General features: G+C 39.8%; 1 long non-coding RNA gene and 1 pseudogene across 3 annotated transcripts in view; one reads left to right on the forward strand and one right to left on the reverse strand.

Moving 5' to 3' along the window:
* The window catches only part of LOC123858951 (uncharacterized), a 95,608-nt gene that overhangs the window by 33,367 nt on the left and 37,683 nt on the right, over positions 1-24,558 (forward strand). For 2 of the 3 annotated variants that reach the window (XR_010410630.1, XR_010410629.1), the window contains exons 4-5: positions 12,590-12,826; positions 14,013-14,160. This is a non-coding gene — a long non-coding RNA (uncharacterized LOC123858951). The remainder of the gene's footprint in view (positions 1-12,589; positions 12,827-14,012; positions 14,161-24,558) is intronic. The other variant, XR_006794308.3, reaches the window with a different exon arrangement.
* On the reverse strand, positions 23,590-24,069 carry LOC123858600 (ATP synthase subunit f, mitochondrial-like; annotated as a pseudogene).

Here is a 24,558-nt window from a genome sequence, read left to right on the forward strand (position 1 = left end):
GTTGGGATTTTCTCCAATCTAGGTGTGATAGGTTATCAGCAATAAAAAAAAAAAAAAAGCCACCACCACCACCACAGTCCTCCTTAGCTCACTCCCCTCAGTTTACTACTCCCATTCCCAAAACCCCTTTCTTTCCCATAAGATCATATGACTCATTTTGTTTTTAATGCAGGCAATGGTCTAACACCTTCCTTTAATCACAGTTGCAAAAGTTTTTCCTTGTTGAGAAGCTTTTGATAAATGTTTGCCTAATATTCTTATTTTTAAGTTCAGATGTCTCTTTAAATTTTTTAATATGGAGAGTGCTAATGATTTCTGTTCTTTCCCTGTCACTTTTTCAGAGCACTTGTAGTATTAAACCAAAACAAGATTTTCAAGAGTTCATCCTTTTAACCACCCCAACGGGTGCCTCGATGGTCTCCTGGGTGCTTCACGCCAAAAGTTGTGGCTGGGACTTCTGAGCATGTCTGTTTTCCTATGTAATCTTTTTCACTGCATTGGGCCCAAAGGAGAAAGTAACCTAAGTTCTTTTAACAGGTCTGTACATTTATTTGGGAATAGGAAGAGAGTTTCCGTACCATGATCAGACCTTGTCATCAAGGCACTTTCTTTCTTCCAAAGATACAGACTCTTTTTTTATTTTATTTTGATAGGCTTCATTTTAATTCGGATTACAACAATGACTATTATGGCCTCTTGGATTGTACCTCCTTTTCTTTTTTTCCCATTTCTTCACGATTTGGTCAGACACTTAGCTTCTCTGAGCCTCGGCTTCCCTTTCTGTTAAATAAGAATGATACCTGATAGGTTCAAAAGTGTTATCAGTGTACTTTATAAAGTGATATGTTAATTGTTGCTATCATTCACTTAAAGGTAAAGGCAACAAAAAATTTTTTAAAAAGTAAAGGTTTTTCCGGACGCCTGGGTGGCTCAGTGGGTTAAGCAGCTGCCTTCAGCCCGGGTCATGATCCCAGGGTCCTGGGATCGAGTCCCACATCAGGCTCCTTGCTCAGCAGGGAGCCTGCTTCTCCCTCTCTCTCCCTCTGCTTGTGCTTTCTCTGTCAAATAAATAAAATCTTTAAAAAAAAAAAAAGGTTTTTCAAAAATTGTAAATAAATAAATAAAAGTAGGAATTTAAAGAATCAAATTTTGGAGGCCCTGGTCCAAAAATGCCTTCTCCTAATCTGAATTTCCCACCTTTCTGTTGTTAAATTGCATTACATTCTTGCTCCAAAACCAAAAATATTTGAAATAACCTACATTCCCTGTTGTGTTTTAAAAGAGCTCTGCAAATATCCAGAATCCATTAGTCATTCACAATTAGAATGTTTTAATGGGAAGTTAAGACAACTACACTGAGAGCATAGGAGTTTTATTAAGGAAGAATAAAGCCATCATTAGGAAATATGACATTTTCAAGGAATTGGATCAGGCCCAAATGGAGGGAAGCACTGGGACCTTGGAGAATCACCAGCAGGAGAGAGAAACAGGGAGAGAAGGGTGGAGATAACAAGACAGACTTCACATCTTCTAGAATTTTCCTCTTTATGTAGAAAATGGGGGAAAGCTCTCTTTATTCCTCCCTGTCTTCAGTAATGCTTCTAGGATCCAGAATTCAAGCAAGTGGTATATATATAAGATCAACCAGGTTTTTGTGCACTTGCCTAGGAACTTAACCATCACAGTGTTTCTGAAAGAAAAATGTATTCCAACTTCCAAAGAGCCAACCCTCAAATGCATTTTTGGAATGCAATCTGTTTGAAAGTGAAATAACCAGGCAGCCTGTATAAGTTCTCTTTTGAAAGAGTTTACAGTTAGAAACATATCAGCTTCTGTGAAAAAGTGTTTTCTAATGGGGGCTGAGTCTTTTGTAACTATCTTATATACTTTCTGGAAGGAGATGCGCTATAAATGTATAAATGAGGTGTATACATTAAAACATTTAGGTAGATGTTGAGATTTTTAAGACAGCCCGTAGAATAGTTTCACTATATTCAGACATCTTGGAGATCTTTTTTTTTTTCCCCATAGCCCTGAAATCAACTATTTACTTTACAATATAATGGGGCTTCCTTAAATATATCTTAAGAATAATCTCATCTATAATAAATCATATCTATGTGAAAAAAAGCTCTGCAAAACATGTAATACTGTATAGCTATGTCCATGGTTTATTAACCCTTTCTGGAGTATGTAGAATCACTTATACTTACAATTTAAAAATTAAAGTGGCAGGTTGGGGTGAGATAATTTCCAAAGTTCAACAAGTACTTGAACTTTTTTCAATCAGGATAGTTATAACTTAGAATTTCTCTTACAGTAATTTTACTGAGATAAGTGATATGAATAATGAATTATTCATTACTAAATTATTCCAGCCAACTCATTCCTTTTACACACTAGCTTATGACTGCAAGCCTAGTAAAATTTGTGTTCAAGAAAAGATCTAACTTATTTTTTCTTTCTAAGGGTAGTCACCCATAACTAAAGTCCAAACCAAGACACTCTTCTCCAGAAAAATGCTAAACCAGATGAAATATCAGGTCAATAGACATAAAACAGGACTAACGTGGGAAATCATGACTATGGTCCCTGATGCATAGCTGAGTTTTGACTGCCCAAATTTCCCTCTCAACCCAGCATGATCTGCGATAGAGGGGAGGTAGCATGACTTAGTGCAAAGAACTCACTGACCCAGCTGACTCAGGTTCCCGGCTAGAGAATAGACACCTCGTCCACCCCCTCTTTGAAACAGGAAACTAGAGAAAGGTCTCCTTCACCTCCTTCTTCCAACCAATGATCAAATCTCGCTATTTTCACTTCCTAATCCCATCCACTCTACCCACTCCATCATCACTACCTTGGTTCAGGTCATCATTGTCTATCACCTGCATGATTGCAGCAGCTTCATATTGGCTTTCGTTTTATCTCCTGACCCCTCCAATCCACTCTTCACACTGATGCCTAACTGATTTTTCTCAATTGATCATACTCCTTCTTAAAATCCTTATTGGGTTCCCATTGTCCTCAGATCAATCTTTACCTTGTCCTATAAGACTCTCCATAATTGGATCCTTATCTCCAGCCTCCCCTCTTAATCACCCCCTGCCCACTCCACCTGCACATAGTGCTTCAGCATTTTGAATTACATCCAGTTCCTGGAATGCACCTCCCATTTAACAATATTTTGCTTGAACACTTACTCCTCCATGCTCCCCATTCTAGCCCACCCCATCCCACTCCTGTGCTGAAATTCCATCTCATTACTTAGATCTCAGCTTAGAAAGGGCTTCAGGGGGCGCCTGGGTGGCTCAGTTTGTTAAGCATCTGCCTTCAGCTCAGGTCATGGTCCCAGGGTCCTGGGATCGAGCCCCGCATCGGGCTCCCCGTTTGGTGGGAAGCCTGCTTCTCCCTCTCCCTCTGCCTGCCGCTCCCCCTGCTTGTGCTCACTCGCTCTCTGTCAAATAAATAAAATCTTAAAAAAAGAAAGAAAGGAAGGAAGAAAGAAAGAAAGAAAGGAAGGAAGGAAGAAAGAAGGAAAGGGCTTACAGGAAGCCCACCTCCCTGCAGGCCCCAAGTCCTTCCTATGCACTACCATCACAATAATTTCTGCTTCCCTCTTCAGAGCCCTTAATCAAACTGTGGGTTGCTTCTTTATCTGAAATCCCACTGGACTGTGATCTCTGTGAGGGCCTGCACTTCAGGTTTTCCTGGTCTTGACTTTCCAGCAACTGTTTGGCACAACAGATCAAGAAAATCTGCTTGCTTTCATGAATGCCAACGTGACTTTGTGCCCATTCCTAATCCCCAGCCTTCAGTCCCAATTTTTATTTTTTGCCGATCACAATAAATAGCTAAGCATACCATCTTGTCTCATTTACTTTCTCCCATGCTCTAAGGCTTCTCCTTCAGGGGAAACGAATCCCATTTACCTTATGAGTGCCTGAGGGCAAACAACATATGCAAAGGAAAATTGGCTTTTTGCCATAAAAAACACAAAGTCAGCAGATTTTTCTTTCCTCCTAAATTTAACCCAATGAAGAAAAGTGCTTACATCACCAAAGCTTCAGGGACCCCAGGGAAGTCACTGACAGCTGATTTCTCAATCTCTCCTCAAAGTACTATAGAGGGCAAATGCCTCCTGTTTTAGGATCTGTGCATTCACAGATTGGTGAAGGTGCTTAAAAATCATAAAATACTATATAGAGACTCATTAAGATATGTTTATGATCACTATATTCTTATTTCAAATTTAAGACTGTCCTTCAAACACAAAAGGATATAGAAGCATAGCCTCCCCCTCACTTGGGAGAATACCTTGGAAGCACAAAAAGTCAGCTATGTGAAAATAAACAATGAGGATAAGCTTAGAGCAAACAATATAGTGATCTTCTGGAATTCAAGTATGAAGACAGCAACATCCATCCCTAGCTAAATGTATCCCTTCCTTATGAGCTCTATCTCAGATCATACCCCTTTTGAAATCTCATGGCAGGACAATAACAAACTGGATAAAATGTTGCCATTTGGAACCAGTGTGCCCAGAGTTAAAGAGAAAAAATTTTTGCCCCTTGGGTCCTAATTTCAATAACACCTTTTTTTCTGTGGATATTTATTTAAGGTTTGTTGAGAAGGGTGCTGCGATGGTCCAAGCTTCTATGAACACATTATGGACTAGATCTGTTAGAATAAATAGATCATATTTTAGGAAACGGTTCAGTATGCCAGTATTCTTTCTGTTTTATTTTATTTATTTATTTATTTGTTTATTTGAGAGAGAGTGAGCAAGAGAGAGAAGGAGCAGGGGGAGGGGCAAAGGGAGAAGTAGACTCCTTGCTGAGCAGGGAACCCAACATGGGGCTCGATCCCGGGACTCTGGGATCATGACCTGAGCTGAAGGCAGATGCTTAACCGACTGAGCCACCCAGACGCCCTTCTTTCTGTATTTTGAAAGAATTATTTTTAGAAATATTGCTTGAGTATCTGGGAAACACAATTAAGTGCTTATTTACATGCAGCATAAGTTAGCACTCACTGTATCTAGTAATTTAGATAGACAGTGAGTGGCCTACCCTGTCCACTTTTTTCCTACTGTGATTAGAAGGAAATCTCATATTTATAATGTCCCATACTGAGTGATCTGGTCTTGCCTACTTCTCCAACTCCACCTTGCTCCTTGCCCAGTATGCTGTATCCACACTGGCCTTATTTGAGGTCCTCAAACACTTGAGAGTATTACTTGGCTGGGCCTTTGCGCATGCTGATGTGTCTGGAATGCTATTCTCTCACCTCTTTCCTGGCTGGCTGCTTCATAGACCTTAGAGCTTAGTCTAAAAGTCACATTCCTGGAAAAGCCTTCTTTGATTTTTCCTAACATAGCCCCTAGTTTTTCCTTTCATAGGGCTCACCCAATTTGTTATTATTTGTTTGTATGTTGTCTCTTTCCTACTAGACTGTAAACACCTTGAGGGCAGGAGCCACATCTAACTTGTTCATTATTGAATCCCTAGTACATGGCCTGGCACATACCAGGCTCTCAATATATATTTATTGAATGAATGTATGAATACTGGATTGGAAAAATATATACGATGTTGGGTCTGTGAATTAGGTATTGCTTTTCATGGGTTTATATTTTATTAATCTCAACATACATTTAGAAATATTCACATAGCATCACTATTGAATTATACATACAAAGATAGTCAGACTACAGTAGTGGATTAGAGATTATTTTAAATAGTTTTGAGGAACCCCAGTTCTCCAAGGATTGGTGGCCACTGGAATAGATGTGGAAGGTTGAGAAGATTGTGCTAAATCTTGCGTATGCTAGGACATAACCCTGGAAATTGTCTTCTCATTCTTTCATTCATTTATAAGAGATCCTTGGTAAAAACATTTTCTTCCTGAGACTTTTTTAAACATAAGCAGTGTAAATCTCTCTTCAAAAAGTCCAGTAAATTTAAGTAGTTAGTTGGTTCTAATTAATTGAGGTTTTTTGTGCACCTAACAATCACTGAAGTCTAACTTTTGCTTTTCTTTTTTCTGTACTTATGTAAAAGCCTTATTTAACTTTCTTTAACTCCTACTAGATGCTGTAGAGACAAAGTTGAGCTTCCCATGGTAGTCCGTGACCCAATGGGAAACGTGCATAAAGTTAGTTATAATTCAGTGTAGTCCAGTGGGGGAGTTATGCTCTCAGGAGGGCATCAGAGACAGTTTCCTATAGGAAGTGGCACACAAACTGGAACTTAACGGGTGCATAGAGCTAAACTGGGAGAAGTGGAAAGAAAGGGCACAGCGTGCACAAAGACGAGAAGCACTGAAACAAGAACTATTTCGCTGTGTTCCAGGCATTATAAGCAGCTCACTGTTCCTGAAGCATAAACTTTGGAGGAGTGGAAACTATTGAAGCTCGAGAGGTAGTCAGGGCCAGGTGCAAGAAAGGGAGCTCGTATTGTATTAGGGCGCTTGGACTTTATACTCCAGGCCATGGGGATCCTCCAAAGGTTTCATGGGAATTGTTAATAGTTAATCTCTCTGGGAATATATCCAATGGAAGTGAAAACACTAACTTGAAAAGAAATCTGCACCCCCATGTTCACAGCAGCATTATTTACAATAGCCAAGGCATGGAAATAAAAAGTGTCTATCAATAGATGAATGGATACAGATGTTGTATCACGTATATATATCTCTACATATATGTACAGATAGATACACAGGCACACACAATGGAATATTACTCAGCCATTAAAAAAATGAGGGGGGCACCTGGGTGGCTCAGTTGGTTAAGCAACTGCCTTTGGCTCAGGTCATGATCCCGGGGTCCTGGGATCGAGTCCCACATCGGGCTCCCTGCTCAGCGGGAAGCCTGCTTCTCCCTCTCCCTCCACCTGCCACTCCCCCTGCTTGTGCTCTCTCTCATTGTCAAATAAATAAATAAAATCTTTTCTTAAAAAAGTAAAAAAAAAAAAGAGGAAATCCTACCATTTGTGACAACGTAGATAGACTTTGAAGGCACTATATGCTAAGTGAAATAAGACCTAGAAAGACAAATACTGTATACGCACATGTAGAATCTAAAAACAAAACAAAACTCATAGAAAGAGATTAGACTTGTGGTTATCAGAGGAGGAGGCTAGGGGGAGGGAGAGAGAGAGAGTTGGAGGAAGGTGATCAAAAGGTACAAACTTCCAGTTATAAGATAAATAGGTACGAGTGATGTAATGTACAACATGATGACTGTAGCTAACACTGCAGTGTGATAGATAGGGAAGTTGTGAAGAGAGTAAATCCTAAGAGTTTTCTTTTTTTCTTTCTTTTTACTGTATTTATATGAGAAGATGGATGTTAACGTATTGTGGTAATTGTTTCACAATGTATGTAAATCAAACAATCATGCTGTGTGCCTTAAATTTATACAGTGATATATATCAATTATTTCTCAATAAGACTGGGGAAAAAATAGTTAATCTCCAAGAACATGTGAATTGAAAAATTTTATGTAAATTACTTTCCATTTTTACACTACTAGCAGTTGGAAGAGACATATCATGAACAAAAACTTCAAAAGATTTACAATTGGGCACTCTTAATTGTGTTTATTCCAAACACTTTCCACATCAAAACGGATGTTTAAAATGAATAAATTTGATATTGTGAAGTAGCCCATCTTTAGTCCTGATGTTTATTAAATAGAAAGATTAAAAAATCATCCAATTATTCTTGGAAAATGTGCATGAATGTGTGGTATTTGGAACTCTATTTTAGAACCCAAATGTCATAGACATCTGGACACAAAAATTATGCAAGAGAGACCTTTAGAAATGTGTTACTAATTATTGACTCTTCCCTGCAACAACACAACTGAGCCTTTGTTACACGCACTATGTGCAGTACTGCTATAGACTGGCTTTTTTCACATTATGGTTTATTTTCATAAGATATTTCTCATAACTAACATCACAAAGCACTTCATGGAGTTAATAATAAAGCTAGTAAGCCTCAGGAAGAAATGAATTATGTTAACAGTGATGAATAGATAAAACAATAGCTTAGAAAAAATTGTATAAGAAAGGAAGAGGAAGAAATATGATCAAGCTAGCTCAAGAATTAGGCAACTAGGAAAATGCAGGGCAACTAGCTATAATGGAGAGGCCGCGTGCAGCTGTGGAGTCAGGAGAACTGGATTCTAATACTGGTCTTATAACTTACCAGATATGTCTTTTCCTCTCTCTCTGCTCTAATTTATTATCCATAACATGAAAAGATGGTACTTTGCAATATTTAAGATCTCCTTCTGTTGTAAAATATAGTTTATAAGAGTTTAAAATACCATGAGTTCAACTACTATTAAGTAACAACTATATGCACCAGGAACAGTTCTCAGTGAGAGTGTCTAAGAACCAGGCAAGATCCTGGTTCTCATAGAGCTTAAATTCTAGCGGGGAGGAAAGACAAACAGAGAAAGAGCTATAAACAAAATAGTCGTAGCTAGTAGCAGGAACTATGAAGAAAATAAGACAGGATCATATTCTAAAGAGGAACTGGGTGGTTTGGGGCAACATTACAGAGACAAGCAGGGAATGGCTAAGATCTAAAGAGAGAAAAGAATCCAAATTTGTGAAATCCAAGAGCCAAGACATTCCTGATGGAAGTTACAGTGCCAAAGACCTGGGTAGAGGACAGACTAGATTTCCTTGAGAAACACAGAGAAACCAGTGGGGTTGGAATATAGAAATGAGTGGAAGAAGGACCAGGAAAAAAAGGTAAACTAAGTCGTGTAGATCCTGATAGGCTATGGGAGGAAGTTTGAATTTTATTATTTTATTTTATTTTATTTTTTTGCAATGGGCAGCACCAGGAGAAATTTAAGCTGGAAAGTGACATGATCTAATTTATTTAAAAATATCGCTTTGGCCACTGTCTTGGGGCTTGATTGCAGATGGCACAGGGAAAGCAAAGAAACCAATTTCAGAGGCAAAATGCCAGGTAAGAGATAATGGTAACCTGGACTAAAATGAACAGGGAGAGGCCTGAAATGTACTGAGTGATGATGTATTGGTCTAAATCCTTGTATTTAAATGCCTTCAGTGTTAATGTGATACTTTAGAAGCTGGCTCAGATCAACTCATAAATTTTGTAACTTTGATTTAAATTCAGTGAAAAATGAAGGAGGTCAGCAAGGATAAGAGTAATGCCAAATAAATGTCATTTGCTCTGAAAATTTCTGTACTGAATTTGGTGCCATGCATATTTGGGGATTTTCACTCAGGTTTGCAAATACAGAAAAATGGAGTATTTAGAAAAAGAAATCATATATCTTTATGATAGTTTGATGACCAGCACGGATTACAATAGGTACTGTTGTCTATATTTTTTAAAATATATGACTTTATTCAGCAGTCTATTTTGTGAAACATTAAATATTTTCAAAGGATGGTCTTCTTACTTTGAACAATTCCTCTAAACCAATTTGGCGCAATTAAACAACTGTAACTGTCCTTTTTTTTCTTTCTTTAAGATTTTATTTGTTTATTTGTCAGAGAGAGCACACAAGCAGGGGTTGCTGCAGGCAGAGGGAGGAGCAGGCTCCCTGCTGAGTACAGGGCCCTACGTGGGACTCGATCCTAGAACCCTGGGGTCATGGCCTGAGCCCAAGGCAGACGCTTAACCGACTGAGCCACCTAGGTGTCCCAATTGGAGCTATCCTTAAAAATATGTAAAACATATCAGTTTCTACTACTGTTTCATTACATTTGTAAACACACTGGTCAATAACAGTAGAAAATCAAGACGTGTACTCAATTCAGAGAGAGCTAAGGAATAAAGGCTGTTACAATTGCCTCTTTCTTATTTAAAAATATTAGTATTCTATATCAATGTGTATAATATAAACAGACACTTCCTAGGTTTAAAAAATGTCATTTGTAGGCTGCTTACTTAAAACTTGGGAATAATTTTCCCATAGAAATAATATAACTTCCCAGGCCAGCCCAAAAATATCTGTTTATTATATGTAGTCAGTATTATATGGTCAGATATTAGTGAGTGGTACCATACCTTAAGGTTACAGGAAGCATAAGGGCCCCCTTATACAAGAGGAATATAAAGAATAAAAATATTTCCATGCTTTCTCTAGATATAGGCATAACTCTGGAAAATTATTTTGCCATACAATAATTTTGAGATTCTACTGTCTCCTTCTGTGCAGCTCTCAGCCCTAAAAGTCCTGGGCTTTTAGATTACCTGGGCAGCTACTAGTTAATTAAACCCAATTTTGTATACACCCCAAATTGCTCTTTACCCTCTAATTATCTGCCTCCTCTCCTTGCCAAAATGATTCTAGTTTTTCCTCAGTGTCATTTAAAAGTTAGGAAAGCAATCTGACTAAACAACATATTAGTCTAGGACTTTTTAAAAAAGATTTATTTATTTATTTATTTATTTATTTTTATTTGACAGAGAGACACGGTGAGAGAGGGAACACAAGCAGGGGGAGTGGGAGAGGGAGAAGCAGGCTTCCTGCTGTGCAGGGAGCCCGATGCAGGGCTCGATCCCAGGACCCTGGGATCATGACCTGAACCAAAGGCAGACGTTTAACGACTGAGCCACCCAGGCGCCCCTAAACAACATAATAATCTATAAATGGCTGGTCAATAAGTAAACTTCAGAACTATGTGTTCCTTAAAAATGGATGCTTATTAACTTGAGTGAATCCCTAACATAAATTCAGGTAATCTAATAAAAGAATTATTACAGAATCTGGGATAGCATATATTAAAGGGAAAAAGAATGGAGCTCCATAATTTTTCCACTTTCTTTACTTCCAGAATCTCAGCTCTGTAAGAGCTCCACGTATAAATTCCTTCATGCATTTTAACCGAGTAAGTCTTTACTACAGTTCTGAGTGGGTAATGTCCTACTTGCAGAAGAAATTGATATAACTCTACTATTGTCAGCCATATATTGAGGATCCATCCCCTTAGAATATACCCCTGGTGAGCTTTTCCCCCAAGCAGGGCTAAGCACCAAACCTTCACTCATCTAAGAGTCACCTTTTCCTCTCCACTCAAATAGTTCTTGAAATTTTTCATGTTTTCTATAAAGTTTTCCTAGGCTGGTCAGAGAACAGTAATTGCATATATGGTGCCACTCTGTCTGGAACTGAGATAGATTGCCTCCTATTTGGTGAGACAGGGTAGAAAAGAGTTCTAGACCAGTTTTTGTGCTGATGCAGTTACTAAGCCTAAGCAAGTCATTTCCATTTTGTGTGTCTGTTTCCTCATCCAACTGGAAGATGAATGTGTGTGTATAGGGGGTTGTAAGGGATATGTAATACCTGGTCATCTTCTCTACCAAATTGATGTCCAGATCAAGTGAGATGATTTATCTGAAAACTCTTTGAATAAATAGAAAGCATTGTATTTTAAAACACAGCTATTTGTTGAGCTCTCGCTAAGTCCAGGTACTGTGCCTGGTACTTCTCTGTGCTTTATATCATTTAATCAACAAAGAAGAAGGTATTAGTAACCCCATTCTACAGAGGAGGAAATGGAGGCTTAGATTGGTTAAATGCCAACAGTCCAAAGGATGTGGTCAGCCCTCTAGTCATGTGGCATGTTGGTGGGAGAGCCGGACTGTGAGCCCAGGCCTATCTGGCTGCAACACCCATCCCTTTACCTGGTTTATACTGCCACCCATTTCACACAGGGAAGTCAGTCCTAGCTGCCTCATCTCTTCTTATGAACCCTAAATACGCTTATCCCTAAAACATACAATCTCAATCCAATCTACTAATTTTTTTATAGTGACTTACTCTCTTTATTTTGCTATTCATGTGTTACATGTCAATGTACTCTGTAAAATTCATGAACTTCTTTAAGGCCCCTTTTCTCTAGTGTTCTTTATATCATTCCTATGCTTATACAGACGTATAAGCAACCTTTCTAAGTATTTTATGATGAGGAGGGGGAAGAATCAAGAATCTACGTTGGTGGGAGGGTGAATGAATCTATTGAAAAGGGTCCCCAAAACAAATGCTCCTCACAGGAACAACGGAGAGTGTTCAGATTTCTAAGTGGCCAGCTATAGTATAGTTAAGCACCAAAATATGCTAATATTGTGTAAAGATAATTTTAAAAGTTGTGTGTGGGTAGTGAGTTGTGAGTCATATACTGAAAGAAGCTTAGGGTTTTTTTTTTTGTATTATATAAATAATTGGAATCACATTTCAGAAAAGTGCCCAAAATAGAGCAACTAGGATTAAAACCTTTAAAAAAAATACATTGAAGGGACGCCTGGATGTCTCAGTCAGTTAAGCATCTGTCTTCGGCTCAGGTCATGATCCCAGGGTACTGGGATCAAGTCCCGCATCGGGCTCCTTGCTCAGTGGGGAGCCTGCTTCTCCCTCTGCCTGCTCTGCCTACAGGTCTCCCTGCTTGTGCTCTCTCTCTCTCTGGCAAATAAATAAATAAAATCTTTAAAAAAAATACATTGAATAATTTCTTTTTTCTGAGAAGCTGACATTGCTTTGTATCTATATAGTAGATCAAAACCAAGTATTTTTTTTATCTCTCTTATACAGGTGTGAAACATAATGCAGATAATGCACAAGTTATGCCCTTCAAGGCCATGAATAATTGTGGCCAACCTTGGACAAGAAGTCGGTCATCCCAAGAGTAGAATTAAAAAAAAAAAATGAAGTCAACTCCTGGGCTACGCAGAGAATACCTGTACACACACTCTCTTCTGAGCCTCTGTGACTGCGGGAAACCACAGGGGAGATGATGTGAACAGAGAGCCTCTCTACTAGCCTCTGGCAGTGAGTAATTCTTCTACCCAATATAACTTTATGAAGGTCACCTCCCATCTGCTTTTGAGTTGAGGCAGAAAGAGAAATGTTTTGGAGGGTCAGTGTGAGAAAGATTCAGCTCTTTGTGTTTAATTTTGCCTCTTCCTTTTCAAAACATTATCTTGGGACTGTAGTTGTCAAAACCATCATGTGTGGAGTCTAGTCACTATCTAGGGAACTACTGTGAGGTACTTCCAGAATGCTATTGCCTAGGATCAAAAATCGGAAAGTATAAAAATATGGAAGATAAGACCTGTCTTCTATAGAAGAAACCGGTTGTAACTGAATGCCTGAGAAAACTGCGACCATCCAAGTCTTACCAGAGTGATTGCCTTATTCCCCCATCTACATGTAAGGTGATTGAGAGGAAGTAAAAATCATAACTAGGAGAACAAGGCCAGGCCAAGACAAAAGGCTGAGTAGCAAACTGTCAAGGGGGGAGTTCTGAGGTCACCTATTTATTCTGCCCTGTCTTAAACAAAACAAAACAAGTCAAAATTGTTAGCAGACTGCAAGAATCTAGGCAGTGGGAAAAACCAAACTCATCTCCCCAAACAGAAGAGTTGGTAGTGTTTCTCCTGCACTGGTCAGGAGAAAGTCATTTACCCTACCAGATGCAGTGTGTCCAGGTCCTGGAGAGTAAGTGGACTCTGTTACAGTGAAGTCAGGAATATTTCATCTGGCTTTTTTTTTTTTTGGTCTGGAAGAAATGTCTCATAAGACTGGCCAGTGTCCCTTTGTTATGAGTCCACATTCAACAAGTGGCCCTCTGATTTCTAATTTTACCTCCTATTTAAGACAGGAGTGGATATGAATAGCAAGGTCTCTAAACATGTCTGTATCTTTTATTGTTAATTAATACGTTTGCATTTTGTTTTATATCTCAAACTTTTATGACTGTTGAGGTTAATAGCTACACCTAATAATTGAGTCAGTTCAAGTTCATTTTCAAGGTCAAATTCTTGGACACACCTCGACATATCTGGACTAAAACCTAAAACACGTGATTAGAGCAGAATAAGGCAAATAGGTTGACCAGCTAAATTTTCTCTATGATTACTTTATGCCATACTACTATAACTCCAACAACAGGAAGAAGATTTTTGTGGTAGGTGAAATTTTTTTTTTTAATTTTTTTTTAATTTATTCATGAAAGTCAGAGAGAGAGAGAGGCAGAGGCAGAGGGAGAGAAGCAGGCTCCCGCCCAGCAGGGAGCCCGATGCGGGACTCAATCCCACGACCCCGGGATCACGACCCGAGCCGAAGGCAGACGCTTAACCGACTGAGCCACCCAGGCGCCCCAGGTGAAATAATTTTTTGCACTTCATGACTGAAGACAAAGAATGAGCAAATGCTATAGGTGACAGAGGCAATAACACTGTTTCAGTTCCAAGCATCTGGCTTTTGAAAACATTTGCATGAGAGTTAAAAACTTTTCAAGTTGTGTGCATGCCCAATATCATTTAACATAGCTAAAGACTGTTATACAATATTGAGGAATGCAATCAATCCTTAAGTTATGTGTCCTATTCCATGTTAGGCGTTATGTACAATGTCTGGAAATCCTAACTGAACAAGGCACACAAATAAATAACTAAAATAATCAGTGATGAATTGTGAGATCATGTACAAGGCATAGTGATGGCAAGGGACAGAGAAGTCCCTGATCTTGGGGCTAAGACAGCTCCCTCTGAGCTATGTTTTGAAAGAAATGCCATGTATTGCTGTCTTGGCTGAGGAGGAGAAAGGGAATTCTAGGTAGAGGAAATGGCTGGGAAGCAAAGCCTGGAAAGTATGAAACAGATTGGTTTGTACAGCACATTGCTGGAATATTGTCCAGGCAACAGGAAGAGGTAGAAGGCATTCCTGTTAATGACTTAATCAAGTGGGTGTTGGAGGGGTTGTTGGTGACACTGAAAATAGGGAAACAACATGACATTAAGAAAAGTGTCGCTGTCGTGACAAAAAGGCAAAGGTGAGCAGGAGAGAGGAAGACCAGCAAAGAGTGTAGGTCCTGAATTAAGGCAGTTGTAATGAGACTGAAAAAGAAAAGGCAGGTTTGCGAATGGTTTGGCAGCTAGAACCGGGAGGGCTTTGTGACAGATTGTGTTTGGGGGCGAGAGAGGGAGGAACTAGCATAACGCCTAAATTACTGGCTTTGGAACATAGGGATCTTTTATTATATCTTTCTCTAAACCATTATACATTATTCATTGTGAGATTGAAGATGTGCCTGTGTAGTGAAACATCATTCATTTCCGACTAAGGGAATCCCTAGATTAGAAATCAACCCCACCTACTCCTATCCATGCTTTTCCTGTCCATTTTGTGCTTTTCTCAGGAAGCTATGAGATCTGACTCCAGGGGAAAAACAAAAACAAAAACATGTATAATTAAAACAGACCGATTGTCCTAGAGAAAGAAAAATATGAAAGCCAGAAGATACAATTAAACACATTTGGAATGCTTAGAACTAAGTGTCCATGGCTTTATCACAGACTGTAGCTGTGCTTGGTGTATACAGCTCTGCCTGGTTTTCATTAAGCAAAGAAACTGGCTTTCAAGAGCAAAAATGTAAAAACTTATCAAGTTACAGGATAACCAGAGACTTGTGCTTGAAAATTTAGATGTATATTAACAAAATTCCATCTTGATTTTTTCTACTGGATAAAAATAATGAAGCAAATATATATTATTCTTTTTTTTAAAGATTTTTTTAATTTATTTATTTTGACAGAGAGAGAGAGAGAGAGACAGCAACAGCGAGAGAGGGAACAAAGGCAGGGCGAGTGGGAGAGGGAGAAGCAGGCTTCCCGCTGAGCAGGGAGCCTGATGCGGGGCTTGATCCCCGGACCCTAGGACCATGACCTGAGCCCAAGGCAGACGCTTAACGACTAAGCCACCCAAGCGCCCCAAATATATATTATTCTAAATGTGTATTGCATTCTCATATTAAGGATGTTGGAGGGTTAAAAAGTTTACAGGAATATTATTTCTCAGATTTTGCTCAGAGTGTCATATTGCTTCATATCTTGCCTCTGTGTGACCATTAGGGAGGCATTCTAGTGTTGTGGTCGGTAAGCTAAGCTCTGGAGTTAGATTGCCCCAGATCAAACACTGACTCTGTCACTTATGCCTCTGGACACTTCATCAGTTGCCCCTGCTATCTTGTCACACACATGAAGCTAATAATATCAACATGATCTTTGGGCAGAGTCCAATTCCAACATAGAAATATTAGATAGAATTTGACTTCAAGAAATATATAATCTAATTCAGTGGTGCTCAAACTTTATTGGGCATTAGAATCACCTGGAGGGCTGGTTAAGACACAGATTGCTGGGCCCACCCCCACATTTTCCAATGTAGTAGATCTGGGATGGGGATCAAATATTTGCACATCTAGCAAATTCCAGGTGATGGTCTGGGGCCTATACTTTGAGAAATACTGATCTAATTGAAAAGAGAATTCTTTAGAAAAAAAAAGAAGAGAGGCATAATAGTACTTAGAAAACATGAGTATAGGGGTTCCTAGGTGGCTCAGTCAGTTAAGCGTCTGCCTTTGGCTCAGGTCATGATCCCAGGGTCCTGGGATTGAGCCCCTCATCAGGCTCCCTGCTCAGAGGGGAACCTGCTTCTCCCTCTCCCGCTCCCCCTGCTTGTGTTCCCTCTCTCATTGTCTCTAGCTCTGTCAAATAAATAAATAAAATCTTAAAAAAAAAAAAAAGAAAGAAAGAAAACATGAGTATACAGTTTGTCACAATTTTATTTAGGAAGCTGGACTATAGACACTGGGAAATCCAGTGGCTGATGAGCCATTAAGTGAGAATCACTAACTTTGTTTTATTACTAGGATGACCTTGAGTTTCTACCATTGTAGGAATGCATCCCCATAATTAGAGTATGCATTAGCTCCACTCAGAGAAACCAATTAATTCAACTCACCTTTTCCAGTATTTTAGGGTTTTATGCTTGAACCTGAACCAGACCAAACCATGAACCATCAACTGGTTATACCAGACTAATTTGTTGAACTCCAGAACTAAATTAAATCCAAGGGACGGGGGCGCCTGGGTGGCTCAGTTGGTTAAGCGACTGCCTTCGGCTCAGGTCATGATCCTGGAGTCCCGGGATCGAGTCCCGCATCGGGCTCCCTGCTCAGCAGGGAGTCTGCTTCTCCCTCTGACCCTCCTCCCTCTCCTGCTCTCTGTCTCTCATTCTCTCTCTCTCAAAAAATAAATAAATAAAATCTTAAAAAAAAAAAAAAAAAAAAAAAAAAAAAAAATCCAAGGGACGCCTGGGTGGCAGTTAAGTGTCTGTCTTCAGCTCAGGTTATGATCCCAGGTTCTGGGATCAAGTCCCGCATGGGGCTCCTTGCTCTGTGTGGAGCCTGCTTCTCCCTCTGCCTGCCGCTCCCCCTGCTTGTGCTCTCTCTCTGACAAATAATAAAATCTTCAAAAATAAATTAATTAATTAATTAAATCCCAGATACCCTTATACCCTTTCCCTCAAGTGTGAGCCAAATGAAAGAGATTTGTTTAAAAAAAAAAAATGAACTAGGGGCGCCTGGGTGGCTCAGTCGTTAAGCTTCTGCCTTCAGCTCGGGTCATGATCCCAGGGTCCTGGGATTGAGCCCCGCATCGGGCTCCCTGCTCCGCGGGAAGCCTGCTTCTCCCTCTCCCACTCCCCCTGCTTGTGTTCCCTCTCTCGCTGTATCTCTCTCTGTCAAATAAATAAATAAAATCTTTAAAAAAAAAAAAATTGAACTAGTTCAAATTAGAAACAAACCTTAGTTTAGTTTTTTTTTTTTTAAAGATTTTATTTATTTATTTGAGAGAGAGAATGAGATAGAGAGAGAGAGCATGAGACAGGGGAGGGTCAGAGGGAGAAGCAGACTCCCTGCCGAGCAGGGAGCCCGATGCGGGACTCGAGCCCGGGACTCCAGGATCATGACCTGAGCCGAAGGCAGTCACTTAACCAACTGAGCCACCCAGGCGCCCGCAAACCTTTTAGTTTTTTAAAACAATTGAAATCCAAGATCATATTTCCTAACATACCAATTCATTAAAAGTGAAATGAAACAAAACAAAACACTGTTTAAGGGGTACTTAGTACCCCTGTACTAAGTAACAAGTAGTTGACTGAAATGCTAAAATAGTAAATCCCTCTAAGAGTCTGGGTCCCAGCAAGAAAAAACATTCCACTCATAGGTTTCAAATCAAGACACTTTAATGAAGGAATTCCTTGCGGTGATGTGGGAAGGGATTTAAGGAAACAAAAGAGTGATGTTGGGGAAGACAGGCAACAGCAGAAAGTCATTACCAAGGGGTCTAAGAGGCTGAAGAAGAACATGGCCTTTACTGAACCCAGTGAGAAAAGCCATGGAAAAGACAGGAGATTTAGTCTTGGGGAACACCCCATCCCCACCCCACCCCCATACACCACAACATACACAAATTAGAACAGGGTTGCTTAATCAAGAAGGAGATGGAGAAGAAATACCCCAGCCTTTCTCTCCTCCCAGCCTCTCATCACTTCCTGATGCCTCCCCCTGTCTGAACTGAAAAATCTGGTGTCAGTGGAGCCCCAGTGACTGATCTACAGGGTCAGCTTCCTGGCAGAGCAGGGCAAGTGGTGGAGGCCAAATGGAGACTGACCAACACAATCTCCCTTTCACTAAGTTAATGCTAGACATTAGATGAAGGATTAGTAGCTGAGTTAATGTCTGTAAAATGCTTGGAGAAGTCCCTGGCAAGGAAGAAGCATTGTACTCTGAAAGTTAGCTGTTACTGTTGCTACAGGCTGGCCCTATTTTGTGGATAAGGAAACTAAGGCTCATGGTCTTTAAGCAACTTTTCCTTGGTTAGCGCTAGTGACAGAGCCCACACTCAAATGCAGGTTTTCAGATTCCAATTTTGTACAAATTCTGCTATGAAAATTGACTATCACAACATGTAAGGTAATGTGTTGCATACATAATTAATTTTATAATTTCTTGCTTTTAGGGAAAAAAAAATCCTTATTTACTCTCTGGACCGGACTAAAGAAATCTGAAACCAAATTAAGACCTTATATATATAAATAAAATAAAATGAACTATTATTTCAAAGGCAGTTCTGCACATATAATAATAGTTACAGTGATAGTAATGGTGGTATTAGTAGTCATTGCAATAGTTGTTAAAATTTTTGAATGTTTACTTTATATCTAGTGCTATGCTATTTTTCATGTCTTGTACTAATATAACCACTAACCTATGTCACTTTTTTGTTGTTGTTGTTGTTGTTTGGGGTTTTTTTTGTTTTGTTTTTTAAGATTTGATTTATTTATTCATGAGAGACAGAGAGAGAAAGAGAGAGGCAGAGGGAGAAGCAGGCTCCCAAGGAGCAGGGAGACCGACGCGGGGCTCGATCCCAGGACCCTGGGATCATGACCTGAGCCGAAGGCAGACGCTTAACCATCTGAGCCACCCAGGCGCCCTTTTTTTTGTTTTTTTTTAAAGATTTTATTTATTTATTTGAGAGAGAGAAAGCACATGAGAGGGGGGAGGGTCAGAGGGAGAAGCAGACCCCCTGCTGAGCAGGGAGCCCCATGCGGGACTCGATCCTGGGACTCCAGGATCATGACCTGAGCCGAAGGCAGTGGCTTAACCAACTGAGCCACCCAGGGGCCCTGTCACTTTTTTTTTAATTTCAGTATAGTTGACACGCAATGTTACATTAGCTTCGGGTGCATTACGCTATGCTCACCACAAGTATAGCTCCCATCTGTCCCCATACACCACTATTACAATACCATTGACTATATTCCAAATGCTGGGCCTTTTATTCCCATGACTTACTCATTCCATAACTGGAAGCCTGTATCTCTCACTTTTGGGCAATTTTGCCCATTCCCCTCCTCCACGTCACCCATTTTTTATTTCCTGTTTTTCTTTCTTTCTTTCTTTCTTTTTTAACTTGGAAATAGTCTACTTGGAGGATTTTGCAATTGGTGAGTTAAATAAATTTTACCTTACTCTGCTGGCCCTTGTCTGACCATTTAAGGTTTTATAAGATCACTTAAAATGTGATGTATATAGTATCTTCAAAAGAAAAAAAACCTCCCAGATAACAATGTATTTTTTCCCTGTAACTGTTGGAGAACGTGTTCATCCCATTATCCTGCCATGATACAAAATTAGCCCTAAGGCCAGAGGCGTGAATTGGCCATGCATTCAGTATTTGATTACATGAAATAAGACATCTTGAAAATAACACAGTTAGCTTCTTATTTGTGTCAGGTCAGCTTTTTTGGCAATAGATTTTAAACAATGAGATAACCATTTACCCTTAGGTCTTTGCATTTTAGGTTTTTAGAGTTTCAGTTCAAAGAAGGTATAATCAGTAAGATGAAAAATCACATGTACATTTTCAGTCAGCTAAAGAAACAAACAAAAAATGTTTTTTTCAGTGGAGATGATTTCTATCCTGTCACACTATCTGTCACTTTTTCTCTGATGATGGAGCAATTATCAGACAAGGACACTCTAACCAGCGGCTCATCGTGAAATTTCAGTTCTTTCTTGGCAGTCAAGTTTCAGAGTTGTCAGTAAGAGTCCTTGTCACAATAGCATTAGAGAGATGTCTGTACTTTGAAAACCAACCACATGAAAGAAAACAATCTTAGATGTACACCTTGTGCTTTACTTTCTACTTTGTTGTCTACTTACAGCATAGGTTGGCCCAAAAGAAGTTACCTAATTATAGTATAAGCTGAACCATATGAAAGTCCAATATTTGGCCAATTATTGATTGCTAAATGCCAATTTGACATCGGACAGCAATGTCATATGGTTTGTCTTAGTAGTTCTGATACTGAGTGAAGCAGTCCATGCCCATGGAACAGTGACATTTCATTTAGAGCCTCTTGTAAAATTCACACCGTTGGTAAACATACTGCCTCTGCACCTTCGACAAATGAGGGTCACTTTTAATTTTTTCCCCTTTTGTTGAAGATTTCAAGCAAATATGAATGTCCAAGAAATCTGTGCAATTGAGATTTTAAGGTGTTTCTAAAGGGTTTATACATGTAAAGTGTCTACCCAAATTCCTGGCATAAGATAGGTGCTCAGAATAATTGAGTCATTAGGTCACTAGTCTGAGTATATCTAATGGTAATATAGTAGCATACTGTGGTATGGTCTTTACTGGTTACACAATGCTGTTACAAGCATTATTTTACTTAGAGTCCACTTCCTAACCCATTCAACTGACATGTCGAATCATATTCCGAGTTTAAAAGGCAGTATTGCATTATTACATAAATACTCTTCTAGTTAGCAGAGAAGCTGAAAAGGAAAGGAAAAGATTTTTTATGCATTTGTATAAACTGGATATTAGAAAATGTCATAGTTACGTTTATTTCTCTCGTGAGATTGGGAGGTGATTTCTTACACACAGTTGTCTGTCTTGTGGTGAACTTGAGGCATTGACTTATGTGATTAATAAGGAAACATCAGCATTTATAAAGAGTTTTGAGGAGTGAGATACTGATTTTATAGTTCTGGCACTCTACTCCAATTCTCGTTTCTTGTGTCTACCCAGATTCTTACAATTTGACAAGTTCGCTAAAACCCCCGTATGTTAGTTTCTCTTTGATGTTACTATCACTTCTCTGAATACAGAGGAAACTATGTGCTGCAACAGGCGGATGGGCAGATGAGTCAGCGGGCTGTGCCCACTGTACACGTGGCCCACAGGTGTTTGTTTGGCTTTGGTATACTTTATGGGCAGAAGTCTTCAAAGGGTCCCACGCCACTTTACGCATCTGTTTTTTTCTGCAGTTCCTTTGTACCAGCCACATCTACAGAACAGGCCCTAAAGTTTAGAAGTTTTAACCTCCAGGGGAGAGGAAGTTTGGTGATTTCCTCAGCAGTTTGGGGCCAAGTTAGATCCCAGGACTTGGCCGGTGCAGATTTACAGTGCAGATTAGATTCAGCAGGTCTGTGGCCTGGAGTGTTGCATGTTTAATAAATCCATAGGGGGTCCTGATGCTGTTGCTCAGTGGACCACACTTTACTCTGAGTAGCAAAGAATGAGACATTTCTACTTTTTTGACCTACTGGTATCTCAGAAGTAATGAGACCAAGCGCAAGCTTACCATCTTCCTCCCAAAACCAGATAGTCTTCCTCTTGAGTTCTTACTAATTTTTACTGTTACTAATTCTCCACCAAACCTCAGAGTAATGCAAGGCTCCTTCTTATGCCTCCTACTACCAAATGCAAAACAGTTTTGAAGTTCTGATTCTTCCCTCTTGTCTATTAAGCCCATTCCTTACTTTTCATTCTGCTGCTACTACTGGACCAGACTCTAGGACCTTTTGTTCCTAACGGCTCAGCCAGCTCTTCCCATCTCCACTCGGCCTACTCTGCTCCATTCACAACTGCCATTCTAAAAAGCAGTGCTTAGGGGCGCCTGGGTGGCTCAGTCGTTAAGCATCTGCTGTTCGGCTCAGGTCATGATCCCAGGGTCCTGGGACGGAGCCCCGCATCGGGCTCTCTGCTCGGCGGGAAGCCTGCTTCTCCCACTCCCCCTGCTTGTGTTCCCTCTCTCACTGTGTGTCTCTCTCTGTCAAATAAATAAATAAATTCTTAAATAAATAAATAAATAAATAAATAAATAAATAAATAAATAAATAAATAGAAGTGCTTATTTATAGTAATATTCTGCTGAAAACCCATCTGGAATAGAGTCTAGAGGACCTCACCCAGAACTCCAAGCCCCACTCTCTGGCCCCTCTTTTTCCATGCTTATCTCCTTATGTATGTTCTTACATGCAAACCTTATGGATTACCTGAATACTTTTGGTGCTTTCAGTTCTCCTGACTGTCCCAAGTTCCTGTGTTACTCTAAGTGTCATATGCATGCTACAAGATGTAAGCACCTAAAAGAGCCTGGAGTGAACAGCTTCATGACCCAAGTGGCATTTCATTGGGCCTCGGGGGTAATAAAGATTTCTACAGAGATTATTAACTGTTTCTTTCTACATTTCTGTATTGTTGGATTATTTAATGGACTTTCATAATTAAAAAAAAAGAAATTCAATAAGTTTAAATTGTTAATGAATAGATTAATAACAACAACAAAAGAGCATCCCTTGGGCTTCTGTTTCCATTGCACAATCCATAACCAAGCAGGTATCCCATTGCAATTATTTTTCTTGCTTCTGTTTTACACTAAGCTTCTTCCCAGGAGGGAGCAAGCCTTGTTCATCTTTGTATCTCCAGCATTGAGTATAGTGTGTAGTACAAGGCAGGCATTCAATCAGGAGGATCCAGGGTTTGGAGCCTGAAGTTTATACAATATAGGAGCCCCTCTTTCAGAAAATTGAAATTTTTCTCTAAATTTTCAAAAACATATGATCTGGAGAAATACATTGCTAGGGCCCCTTATAGGTTCTTGGAAGAGGGCCATGCAAATGTGGGGGTTGGAGGTGGGGCGGTACATCCCAAAGCTTAAACTACTTTAACCCCATAGTATAGCCTCTTCTGCTCCATAATTTTTTTCTGTTGTTGTTGTTGGGTTAGTAGTAGTATTTTAATGAAAGAAAGATTGAGTGAATCTTTTTTTCTCCCATGTACAAGTCATCTTTTATTGAGTGTTAATTCTAAAGTAGAATATGAAAGAACTCAAGGGTGCCAGGCAAGGGTCATGGTCAGGAATGCAGAATGTGCCTCCACACTGGGCCCTCTTCAGTGGTGCTTGCCTAGCCACTCATGTTTGAGTTCCTTGTAGTGATGACAGTAGTTGAAAAGCACATAAGCAGGCACCTGGGTGGCTCAGTCGTTAAGCATCTGCCTTCGGCTCAGGTCATGATCCCAGGGTCCTGGGATCGAGTCCTGCGTCAGGCTCCCCACTCAGTGGGGAGTCTGCTTCTCCCTCTGCCTGCAGCTCTGCCTACTTGTGCTCCCTCTGTTTCTCTGTCAAATAAATAAAATCTTTAAAAAAAAAAAAAAAAAGAAAGAAAAGCACATAAGCTCCCAGCACCATAGAAGTCCCAAGGACACCTGCTTTCTTCACATTGACATACTTGATGTAATACCAGCAGTAACCTCTTTGAAATGCTCCAGCAGTGCCTTTAGGATGAAATCCCACATCAGTATCCAGCTTGGCAGGTCTCCTAGTTTGACCACCACGAGCTGCTGCTTCTTCACTGGTATGGATGACTCCATCTTGGAGTCCTGAGGATCTGCTATCAATATTGAGTGAATCTTACTGATTCACTGTAATTTTCACATCTGTGACCTTTCATGTTGTCCTCTCTGAGCATGGGGCACCTGGCATCCATCTGAAGGTGTTCCACTTTTAGGAAACCGACTTCCTTTAGGTTACATGCTACAAGGGCACTGGGTTTTCTGGAGTTTGTAGGAATTTCAGATACCCTGGGCTCATTCTTTAACAGCACAACCTTCACTAACAAATGTTCTAATGAAGCCAGTTTTCAGACTCTGTTTGTATTTTGAAATGAAAATATTGCCTTATAACACCACCATTCTCTAAGTCTTTCAAAATGTGTTCCAAATATTTCCTTCTAATTGGAAACTTCCCTATGAAATCATGGACTTTGAATTCAGTTTATATTCTTTTTGATGCTTTTCAAGGGCACATTTCTTACAGCTAGTTTTACAAGAGGGAACACTTCTTGTAAAAATATGAGACCC

The sequence above is a fragment of the Mirounga angustirostris genome, unplaced genomic scaffold (genome assembly GCF_029215605.1).
Source record: "Mirounga angustirostris isolate CCGP_5_RB_7025 unplaced genomic scaffold, mMirAng1.0.hap1 SCAF_4, whole genome shotgun sequence".
NCBI classification, from domain to species: domain Eukaryota; kingdom Metazoa; phylum Chordata; class Mammalia; order Carnivora; family Phocidae; genus Mirounga; species Mirounga angustirostris.